We start from the raw sequence: 12,301 nt of genomic DNA on the forward strand, positions 1-12,301 counted from the left end.
GATGTTTGTGATGTTTGTGATGTTTGTGATGTTTATGATGCCTGTGATGTTGATGATGTCTGTGATGTTTGTGATGTTTGTGATGTTTGTGATGTTTATGATGCCTGTGATGTTTATGATGCCTGTGATGTTTAGGATGTTTGTGATGTTTGTGATGATTATGATGTCTGTGATGTTTGTGATGTTTATGATGCCTGTGATGTTTATGATGCCTGTGATGTTTATGATGTTTGTGATGTTTGTGATGTTTATGATGCCTGTGATGTTTATGATGTTTGTGATGTTTATGATGTCTGTGATGTTTATGGTGTTTATGATGTTTGTGATGTTTATGATGCCTGTGATGTTTATGATGTCTGTGATGTTTATGATGTTTGTGATGTTTGTGATGTTTGTGATGTTTGTGATGCCTGTGATGTTTGTGAGGTTTATGATGTTTGTGATGTTTGTGATGTTTGTGATGTTTATGATGTTTATGATGTTTGTGATGTTTATGATGTTTGTGATGTTTATGATGTTTATGATGTTTGATGTTTGTGATGTTTATGATGTTCTAATGTAATGTAATGTACTTGTCATTGTATTTTGTATCTTGTAGTTTTTTCTTTTATTTTATGTCCTAAAAGTAACATTGAAAATGAGACTAGTCTCAATCGGGCTCCCCTGATTAAATAAAGGTTAAGAAATAAAACAAGTAAGTACCAATTTCAGTTTAACAAAGGCTTTCTGCAAAGCAATAAAGGCAGATTGTAGCTCCAAAAGAGCCTGGTCAACAGTGGGGGCAATAGCATACACAATAGTCTCATCTGCATACAGGAATGTATTTTTTGTTGTTGCAGATAGACCAATATTGTTTATATAGGAAGGAAAAAGTACAGGACCTAAAATCAACCCCTGTGGAACACCTTTCATAATATCAAGGAAACTTGACTTAACATCATCATATAATACACATTGTGTCCTGTCTGTCAGGTAGTTTTTAAACCAATGAAATGACACCTGATCCAGGCCAATTGCAAACAATCTTTCAATTGGTAGAGCACGGTTGACAGTGTCAAACACTTTTGACAGGCCAATAAAGAAGGCAGCACAGTGATTCCTATTGTCCATGCAATTTACCACATCATTTAAAACCAGGGATGCAGCTGAGACGGTGCTATGACCTGGTCTAAAACCAGATTGATAAACACTTAGAAACATTTCGTATCAAGGAAAGATCTAAGCTGAAAGTTGATCAAAGATTCCCCAAAATTTGCTAGGCAAGGCAGTTTAGAGATGGAGCGATAATTATTGATGTCGGAGGGGGTCACCACCTTTGTGGAGAGGGACCACATTGACCACATTCCAATCCCTGGGGATAGCACCCAAGATAATTATCAGGTAAAAAATATGTGTCAATGATTCTGTAATCAGGGGAGCAGAAAGAAAGAATCAAGCAGATCAGCCAAAGTGGATTTTTTTTTACATGAGTCTGTTTTATTTATTTAACCTTTATTTAACTAGGCAAGTCAGTTAAGAACAAATTCTTATTTACAATGATGGCCTCGGAACAGTGGGTTAACTGCCTTGTTCAGGGACAGAACAACATATTTTGACCTTGTCAGCTCAGGTATTCAATCTAGCAACCTTTTGGTTACTGGCCCAAAACTCTAACCACAAGGCTACCTGTCGCCCCAAGCAAGGCATCTAGCACATCACAAGTAGAAAGTTGTTGAAATGAACACAAACATTCACTAGAAGTTGATGGGATCTTCTAACGAGCCAACTGGAGTCTGAGAGAGGGAAGAGCAGTCGACTGACTGACCAAGGTCAATTAAACCAACATCTCTTTCAAATCAAAGGCCTGCAGATATAAAATGCTAATTAAAAGCATCACTTATCTCATTTTTCTCAGTAATTACATCAGAATCTGACACAACTTGCTTAGGCAGGGAAGGAGTGGAATTTCCACACTTTTAGACAATTGAGAAAGAGTCAAAGTGCCTTGAGGAAGGCAATATAAATACCTCGTAACTGCCATATAATGATGGAAAGTTCACGATTTACAGGATAGGATGGAATATGTAAGTGTAGTGAAAGGGGTGCATTCCAATGAGTCTGTGAGGACCTAATAAGTCTACATTTTCTCTGAACAAGTATTTATCATCGCATTATTAACAGATGTGGAAGATATGATCATATTCCAAACACATTCATCTCCTCATCTTCTTATCACATTATTTTATCACATTATCACATTATTTTATCAGATTATTTCATCAGATTATCAGATTATTTTATCAGATTATTTCATCAGATTATCAGATTATTTTATCAGATTATTTTTTCACATTGTTTTATCAGATTATCAGATTATTTTATCAGATTATTTTATCAGATTATCCGATTATTTTATCAGATTATTTTTTCAGATTATCAGATTATTTTATCAAATTATCAGATTATTTTATCAGATTATCAGATTATTTGATCAGATTATTTTATCAGCTTCCCTGATTATTTTATCAGATTATCAGATTATTTTATCACATTATCTGATTATATTAGATTATGAGATTATCAGAATATTTGAGCATATTTCTTATCACAAGTCAATGGTCTGAGCGATGACATACTATGCTTGTTTGAAGTGAGATGCAAGACACATTTCCCTAAGGGGATGCAATAAAAGTCAACTTTTGTGTCTGAACTGTATCCAGGCTGGGCTGCCTAGGTTGGACTGAGGTTATCACAGCCCAGTGCTGACAGACAAGCCTTTTAGATTAACACAGCAATATGTTTTTATTTTCATACATGTCAAATTCACAGGTGAAAACAATGACAAAACATCTCAAAACACCTCATCACCATTGATACCTGATTTGTCTAACTTCATTGAATTGTTTTATTTTTTTTATTCCACATGCACTTATCTACTTAAAAGCTACACAAGTATTTTTCTGTGCCACTTGTAGGTTATAGCACCCAAAGCTTGTTGGTGCATTCAGCTGAGTTGTTGTGTTGTGTTAAAACATGGCTGCCATGTTGGGTCGGTCAGGATGTTCAAATGTGTACTCCTAGGGTCAGACAGAGTTCTCCGTCAGCACTTCTGTGGAGGCTAGGGGAGAGCTGTCTCCAAAGATAATGTTGAGAGAGAGCCTGTCAGCCACAGAAGTGTCTCTCTGTCTGTCAGCCCGTCAGCCACTTCAAACCACTTCTGTGACCCTAAACGACAGTAGAGAGTGAGTAGGTTGCTTTATCTAGGCTGGATGGAGGTTGAGTTGTGTTTCGAAGCAGAAGGGGAAGAGACAGTCGGTTGTGACAGCTCTGGGCAGCTCCCTCACCCGAGCTCGGCTCCCTCCCCCGAGCTCGGCTCCCTCCCCCGAGGCCCTGCCTAGACCCCGAGGCCCTGCCTAGACCCCGAGGCCCTGCCTAGACCCCAACCAAAACCCTCCAACCTTCTTCTTTGATCTCCAAGCCTTTTTTTGCAGAAGAGCTTAAGGGTTCTCTCCCAAACAGAACTCAAACCCCCACCTCATAAAACCCTCCCTGCTGACAGAGTCTGGGATCGGCACTGACTGTTTTTACATCTCTAATCGTGGAAGATTACTTTCGCTGGAGGTAATATACTCCACAACCCCAAAGTGCTTGCTCCATTTATGCCCAATAAATGTGATCGTAAAAATATCAATGTTATTAGATGATGCTGTGCAGATTCACTTTCAGGGGCAGACTTCAGTTGGGAAGCCAGCAAAAATATAATTCTGTGAAATATAATAGAAGGATTAATCTAATTTGCTTTTCTCACTAAATATGTTGGCCTGCACTTTAAAGGGGAATTACGGTGCCAGATTGGCTTCAGGAAAGCTGTGTGTTTACTGGCTCTAAGTTACAGCCTTCCCAGATACATACTAGCCTTCATTTCTAATGGTCTGCCTGAAGAAATGGTCTTCCTGAAGTGAGCCAGCTCCATGAGTCATTACCACAGGTAGCCAGCCAAGGATTTGCATTTAATTAATATGACTGACAGACATTTACTGGCACTATGTTAATGATGCAGCACTTTATGGACTAATTATCTCCTAATGGTGCTAACTTTTACAGCCCCTCAATGATTCCCCTAACTGTTTAATGACTGTTGAGGCAACACGCAAATTAGGGTCTCTCCACATTGGCGGCAAGGTGGATGCATCCATCGCTGTTCAGTCCTACGCTTGGTGTGTCAGACCACAATCATTAACAAACCAAGTAAATAAATAAATACAGTACCAGTCAAAAGTTTGAACACAACTACTCATTTCAGGATTTTTCTATATTTTAACTTTTTTTCTACATTGTAGAATAATAGAAATATGAAATAACACTTTTGGAATCATGTTGTAACCAAAAAAGTGTTAAACAAATCAAAATATATTTTAAATGTGAGATTCTTCAAAGTAGCCACCCTTTGCCTTGATGACAGCTTTTCGCACTCTTGTCGTTCTCTCAACCAGCTTCACCTGGAATGCTTTTCCAACAGTCTTGAAGGAGCTCCCACATACAGTGGGGGGAAAAAGTATTTGATCCCCTGCTGATTTTGTACGTTTGCCCACTTACAAAGAAATGTTCAGTCTATAATTTTAATGGTAGGTTTATTTGAACAGTGAGAGACAGAATAACAACAAAAACATACAGAAAAACGCATGTCAAAAATGTTATAAAATGATTTGCATTTTAATGAGGGAAATAAGTATTTGACCCCTCTGCAAAACATGACTTAGTACTTGGTGGCAAAACCCTTGTTGGCAATCACAGAGGTCAGACGTTTCTTGTAGTTGGCCACCAGGTTTGCACACATCTCAGGAGGGATTTTGTCCCACTCCTCTTTGCAGATCTTCTCCAAGTCATTAAGGTTTCGAGGCTGACGTTTGGCAACTCGAACCTTCAGCTCCCTCCACAGATTTTCTATGGGATTAAGGTCTGGAGACTGGCTAGGCCACTCCAGGACCTTAATGTGCTTCTTCATGAGCCACTCCTTTGTTGCCTTGGCCCTGTGTTTTGGGTCATTGTCATGCTGGAATACCCATCCACGACCCATTTTCAATGCCCTGGCTGAGGAAAGGATGTTCTCACCCAAGGTTTGACGGTACATGGCCCTGTCCATCGTCCCTTTAATGCGGTGAAGTTGTCCTGTCCCCTTAGCAGAAAAACACCCCCAAAGCATAATGTTTCCACCTCCATGTTTGACGGTGGGGAGGGTGTTCTTGGGGTCATAGGCAGCATTCCTCCTCCTCCAAACACGGCGAGTTGAGTTGATGCCAAAGAGCTCCATTTTGGTCTCATCTGACCACAACACTTTCACCAGTTGTCCTCTGAATCATTCAGATGTTCATTGGCAAACTTCTGACGGGCATGTATATGTATTCTTGAGCAGGGGGACCTTGCGGGTGCTGCAGGATTTCAGTCCTTCACAGCGAAGTGTGTTACCAATTGTTTTCTTGGTGACTATGGTCCCAGCTGCCTTGAGATCATTGACAAGATCCTCCCGTGTAGTTCTGGGCTGATTCCTCACCGTTCTGATGATCATTGCAACCCCACGAGGTGAGATCTTGCATGGAGCCCGAGGCTGAGGGATATTGACAGTTCTTTTGTGTTTCTTCCATTTGCGAATAATCGCACCAAATGTTGTCACCTTCTCACCAAGCTCCTTGGCGATGGTCTTGTAGCCCATTCCAGCCTTGTGTAGGTCTACAATCTTGTCCCTGACATCCTTGGAGAGCTCTTTGGTCTTGGCCATGGTGGAGAGTTTGGAATCTGATTGATTGCTTCTGTGGACAGGTGTCTTTTATACAGGTAACACGCTGAGATTAGGAGCACTCCCTTTAAGAGTGTGCTCCTAATCTCAGCTCGCTACCTGTATAAAAGACACCTGGGAGCCAGAAATCTTTCTGATTGAGAGGGGGTCAAATACTTATTTCCCTCATTTAAAATGCAAATCAATTTATAACATTTTTGACATGCGTTTTTCTGGATTTTTTGTTGTTATTCTGTCTCTCACTGTTCAAATAAACCTTCCATTAAAATTATAGACTGATCCTTTCTTTATCAGTGGGCAAACGTACGAAATCAGCAGGGGATAAAATACTTTTTTCCCCCACTGTATGATGAGCACTTGTTGGCTGCTTTTCCTTCACTCTGCAGTCAAACTCATCCCAAACCATCTCAATTGGGTTGAGGTCAGGTGATTGTGGAGGCCAGGTCATCTGATGCAGCACTCCATCACTCTCCTTGGTCAAATAGCCCTTACACAAACTGGAGGTGTGTTGGGTCATTGCCCTGTAGAAAAACAAATGATAGTCCCACTCAGCACAAACCAGATGGGATGGCGTATCACTGCAGAATGCTGTGGTAGCAATTCTGGTTAATAACTTCTTCAAGATCGGTGGGTCCCCTGCGGGACGCTGAGTTAACATAGGCTAATGCGATTAGCATGAGGTTGTAAGTAAGAACATTTCCCAGGACATAGACATATCTGATATTGGCAGAAAGCTTAAATTGTTGTTAATCTAACTGCACTGTCCAATTTACAGTAGCTATTACAGTGAAAGAATACCATGCTATTGTTTGAGGAGAGTGCACAGTTTTGAACATGAAAAGTTATTTTAATAAACCAATTGGGCACATTTGTGCAGTCTTGAAACAAAATTTGGAATATAAATGCAATGGTTCATTCGATCAGTCTAAACCTTTGCGCATACACTGCTGTCATCTAGTGGCCAGAATCTAAATTGTAGCTGGGCTGGAATAATAGATGATGGCCTTTCTCTTGCATTTCAAAGAAGATGGTACAATAAAATATAAAAGGACGTTTGTTTTTTCTTTGTATTATCTTTTACCAGATCTATTGTGTTATATTCTACTACATTCCTTTCACATTTACACAAACGTCAAAGTGTTTCCTTTCAAATGGTACCAATAATATACAAATCCATGCTTCAGGGCATGAGTTACAGGCAGTTAGATTTGGGTATGTCATTTTCGGTGAAAATTGAAAAAAAAGGGTCCGATCCTGAAGAGGTTTTTAAGTATGCCTTGAATTATAAATAAATCACAACACTGTCACCAGCAAAGCACCCCCACACATCACACCTCCTCCTCCATGCTTCACGCTGGGAACTGCAAATGAGGAGATCATCTGTTCACCTACTCTGCGTTTCACATAGACACGGTGGTTGGAACCAAGAATCTCAAATTTCGGACCAAAGGACAGTTTTCCACCAGTCTACTGTCCATTGCTCGTGTTTCTTGGCCTAAGCAAGTGTCTTCTTCTTATTGGTGTCCTTTAGTAGTGGTTTATTTGCAGCAATTTGACCATGAAATCCTAATTCACACAGTCTCCTCTGAACAGTTGATGTTGAGATGTGTCTGTTTCATTAACTCTGTGAAGCATTTATTTGGGAGGCAATCTGAGGTGCAGTTAACTCTAATGAACATATCCTCTACAGCAGAGGTAGCTCTGGGTCTTCCTTTCCTGTGGCAGTCCTCATGAGAGCCAGTTACATCATAGCGCTTGATGGTTTTTGCGACTGCACTTGAAGAAACTTTAAAAGTTCTTGAAATGTTCCAGATTGACTGACCTTCATGTCTTAAAGTAATGATGGAATGTAATTTCTCTTTGCTTATTTGAGCTCTTCTTGCCATAATATTTTATTTTTAATTGTATTTATTTAACCTTTATTTAATGAACTAGGCAAGTCAGTTAAGAACAAATTCTTATTTACAAGGACGGCCAAACCCGTGTGCGCCGCCCTATGGGACTCCCAATCATGGCCGGTTGTGATACAGCCTGGATATGGACTAGGTCTATTACCAAATAGGGCCATCTTCTGTATACCACCCCTACCTTGTCACAACACAACTGATTGGCTCAAACGCATTAAGAAGGAAAGAAATTCCACAAATTAACCTTTATCAATGCTTCCATGTTAATTGAAATGCATTTCAGGAGACTACCTCATGAAGCTGGTTGAGAGAATGCCAAGAGTGTGTAAAGTTGTCATTAAGGCAAAGGGTGGCTACTTCGAAGAATCTCAAATATAAAATATTTGTTTAACACTTTTTTGGTTACTACATGATTCCAATTGTGTTATTTCATCGTTTTGATGTCTTTGCTATTATTCAACAACGTAGAAAATAGTAAATATAAAGAAAAACCCTGGAATGAGTAGGTGTGTCCAAACTTTTGACTGGTACTGTATACACTATATAAAGGGTATGCATTCACTATATAAAGGGTATGTATTCACTATATAAAGGGTATGTATTCACTATATAAAGGGGAAGTATACACTATATAAAGGGTATGTATTCACTATATAAAGGGTATGTATTCACTATATAAAGGGTATGTATTCACTATATAAAGGGGAAGTATACACTATATAAAGGGTATGTATTCACTATATAAAGGGGAAGTATACACTATATAAAGGGTATGTATTCACTATATAAAGGGTATGTATTCACTATATAAAGGGTATTTGTAGTTAGATTGAATACTGATGTTAACCTTCCTGGTTATATCCTTTTTCGGCAAGACAGATCTTCCAAAGGTGGGGGAGTGGAAATCTTTACCAAGGATCACCTTCAGTGATCGGTTGTCTCCACCAAGTCTGTCCCCAAACAATTTGATTAGCTGGTTTTAACCTGTTTAGGATAGGGGGCAGTATTTTCACGGCCGGATAAAAAACGTACCCGATTTAATCTGGTTATTACTCCTGCCCAGAAACTAGAATATGCATATAATTGTTTGATTTGGATAGAAAACACCCTAAAGTTTCTAAAACTGTTTGAATGGGGTCTGTGAGTATAACATAACTCATATGGCAGGCCAAAACCTGAGAAGATTCCATACAGGAAGTGCCCTCTCTGACCATTTCTTGGCCTTCTATAGCCTCTTTATCAAAAACAGAGGATCTCTGCTGTAACGTGACATTTTCTAAGGCTCCCATAGGCTCTCAGAAGGCGCCAGAACGGGCGAAAAACAGTAGGGCTTTTGGAAAGTGGTCGTTCTGAGAACAATGACACGGGTGCGCGCGTGCATGTGAAGACTCCATTTTCTATTTTCAGTGTTTGAACGAAAACAAGGTCTCCCGGTCGGAATATTATCGCTATTTTACGAGAAAAATTGATTTTAACCTGTTAGGGTATAGGGGGCAGTATTGAGACTTTTTGGATGAACCCGGGGAAAAGCTGAATGATGTAATTCCAGCCTCTGGCTGAAAAACATTAGCGCGTTTGGATAGTGGCCGGTCAGAGTACCATCAGACTGAGGCTCGTGCACGAGTCGACCCCATGTTTTATTTTCTTTCGTCTTTGAACGTAAACACGCTTTCCCGGTCGGAATATTATCGCTTTTTTACGAGAAAAATGGCATAAAAATTGATTTTAAACAGCGTTTGACATGCTTCGAAGTACGGTAATGGAATATTTTGAATTTTTTTGTCACGATACGCGCTGGCACGTCACCCTTCGGATAGTGTCTTGAACGCAAGAACAAAACTGAGCTATTTGGATATAACTATGGATTATTTGGAACCAAAACAACATTGGGTGTTGAAGTAGAAGTCCTGGGAGTGCATTCTGACGAAGAACAGCAAAGGTAATCCAATTTTTCTTATAGTAAATCTGAGTTTGGTGAGTGCCAAACTTGGTGGGTGTCAAAATAGCTAGCCATGATGGCCGGGCTATCTACTCAGAATATTGCAAAATGTGCTTTCACCGAAAAGCTATTTTAAAATCGGACACCGCGATTGCATAAAGGAGTTCTGTATCTATAATTCTTAAAATAATTGTTATGTTTTTTGTGAACGTTTATCGTGAGTAATTTAGTAAATTCACCGGAATTTTTCGGTGGGTATGCTAGTTCTGAACGTCACATGCTAATGTAAAAACTGGTTTTTGATATAAATATGAACTTGATTGAACAAAACATGCATGTATTGTATAACATAATGTCCTAGGAGTGTCATCTGATGAAGATCATCAAAGGTTAGTGCTGCATTTAGCTGTGGTTTTGGTTTTTGTGACATTATATGCTAGCTTGAAAAATGGGTGTGATTATTTCTGGCTGGGTACTCTCCTGACATAATCTAATGTTTTGCTTTCGTTGTAAAGTCTTTTTGAAATCGGACAATGTGGTTAGATAAAGGAGAGTCTTGTCTTTAAAATGGTGTAAAATAGTCATATGTTTGAAAAATTGAAGTTTTTGGATTTTTGAGGAGTTTGTAATTCGCGCCACACTCTATCATTGAATATTGGCGAGGCGTTCCGCTAGCGGCACATCTAGATGTAAGATTAAGCATTAAGATTTCAAATAACTCTTTGTTGACTGTTGCTGGGTGCTATCGTCCTCCATCAGCACCAGCCTGTACCCTACCTGTGTTAAGCTCTCTCCTGGCCCCTTACACTAAGTCTGAATTTGTCCTTCTAGGTGACCTAAACTGGGACATGCTTTAACCACCTGACCAAGTCCTAAAGCAATGGGACTCCCTAAATCTTTCTCAGATTATTACAAATCCCACAACGCATGACTCAAAACACCCAGAAAAAGCTCCTCTCATTGATGTTATCCTCACAAATAATCCTGATAGATATCAGTCTGGTGTTTTCTGTAATGACCTTGGTGATCACTGTTTTACAGTCTGTGTTCGTAATGGCTGCTCAGTAAAACGACCTGTCCTGATTTGTTATAAAAGTCTGCTAAAAAACTTTTATGAGCAAGCCTTTCTTCATGAACTGGCCTCTGTAAAATGGTATAGCATCAGCTTGATCCCCTCTGTCGAAGACGGTTGGACTTTCCTTTTTGATATTTTCAGTGGTATTGTTAACAAACACGCCCCCATAAAGAAAATGAGAATTAAAAACAGGTTCAGCCCCTGGTTCGACTGTGATCTTGCAGAGTTACTCCACCTCAAGAATTGCATTTGGCGAAAGGCTCAGCACACGCATACTCAGGCTGACTGGCTCTCATTCAGGCAAATGAGAAATAAGTGCACTCAGTCTATCTGGAAGGCCAAAGTTAGTTACTTTAAGGAGCAGTTCTCTCTCTCTCTGGGTCTAACCCCAAGAAGTTCTGGAATACGATTAAAGACCTGGAGAATAAACCTTCCTCCTCACATCTGCCCATGTCCCTTAATGTTGATGATGTGGTTGTTACTGACAAGAAGCACATGGCTGAGCTCTTTAATCAACACTTCATTAAGTCAGGATTCCTATTTGACTCAGCCATGCACCCTTGCCAGTCCAACATTTCCTCATATTCTACCCCTTCTAATGCAACTATCCCCGATGCTTCTCCCTCTTTCCCCCCTGTTCGTCCTTTATTTAAAGGGGGAGATCAAGCTGACCCTAACTGTTATAGGTATATTTCTATTTTGCCCTGTTTATCAAAAGTGTTGGAAAAGCTTGTCAATAATCAACTGACTGACTTTCTTGATGTTTATAGTGTTCTCTCGGGTATGCAATCTGGTTTCCGCTCAGGTTATGGATGTGTCACTGCAAACTTAAAGGTCCTCAATGATGTCACCATTGCCATTGATTCTAAGCAATGTTGTGCTGCTATTTTTATTGACTTGGCCAAGGCTTTTGATACGGTAGACCATTCCATTCTTGTGGGCCGGCTAAGGAGTATTGGTGTCTCTGAGGGGTCTTTGGCCTGGTTTGCTAACTACTTCTCTCAAAGAGTGCAGTGTATAAATTCAGATAATCTGCTGTCTCTGCCACTGCCTGTCACCAATGGAGTACCCCAAGGCTCAATCCTAGGCCCCACGCTCTTCTCAATTTACATCAAAAACATAGTTCAGGCAGTAGGAAGCTCTCTCATCCATTTATATGCAGATGATAGTCTTATACTCAGCTGGCCCCTCCCTGGATTTTGTGTTAAACGCTCTACAACAAAGCTTTCTTAGTGTCCAACAAGCTTTCTATACCTTAACCTTGTTCTGAACACCTCCAAAACAAAGGTCATGTGGTTTGGTAAGAAGAATGCCCTTCTCCCCACAGGTGTGATTACTACCTCTGAGGGTTTAGAGCTTGAGGTAGTCACCTCATACAAGTCCTTGGGAGTATGGCTAGATGGTACACTGTCCCTCTCTCAGCACATATCAAAGCTGCAGGCTGAGGTTAAATCTAGACTTGGTTTCCTCTATTGTAATCGCTCCTCTTTCACCCCAGCTGCCAAACTAACCCTGATTCAGATGACCATCCTACCCATACTAGATTACGGAGACATAAAATATAGATTGGCAGGTAAGGGTGCTCTCGAGCGGCGAGATATTCTTTA

Source organism: Salmo trutta, chromosome 33 (assembly GCF_901001165.1).
Source record: "Salmo trutta chromosome 33, fSalTru1.1, whole genome shotgun sequence".
Classification (NCBI taxonomy): Eukaryota; Metazoa; Chordata; class Actinopteri; order Salmoniformes; family Salmonidae; genus Salmo; species Salmo trutta.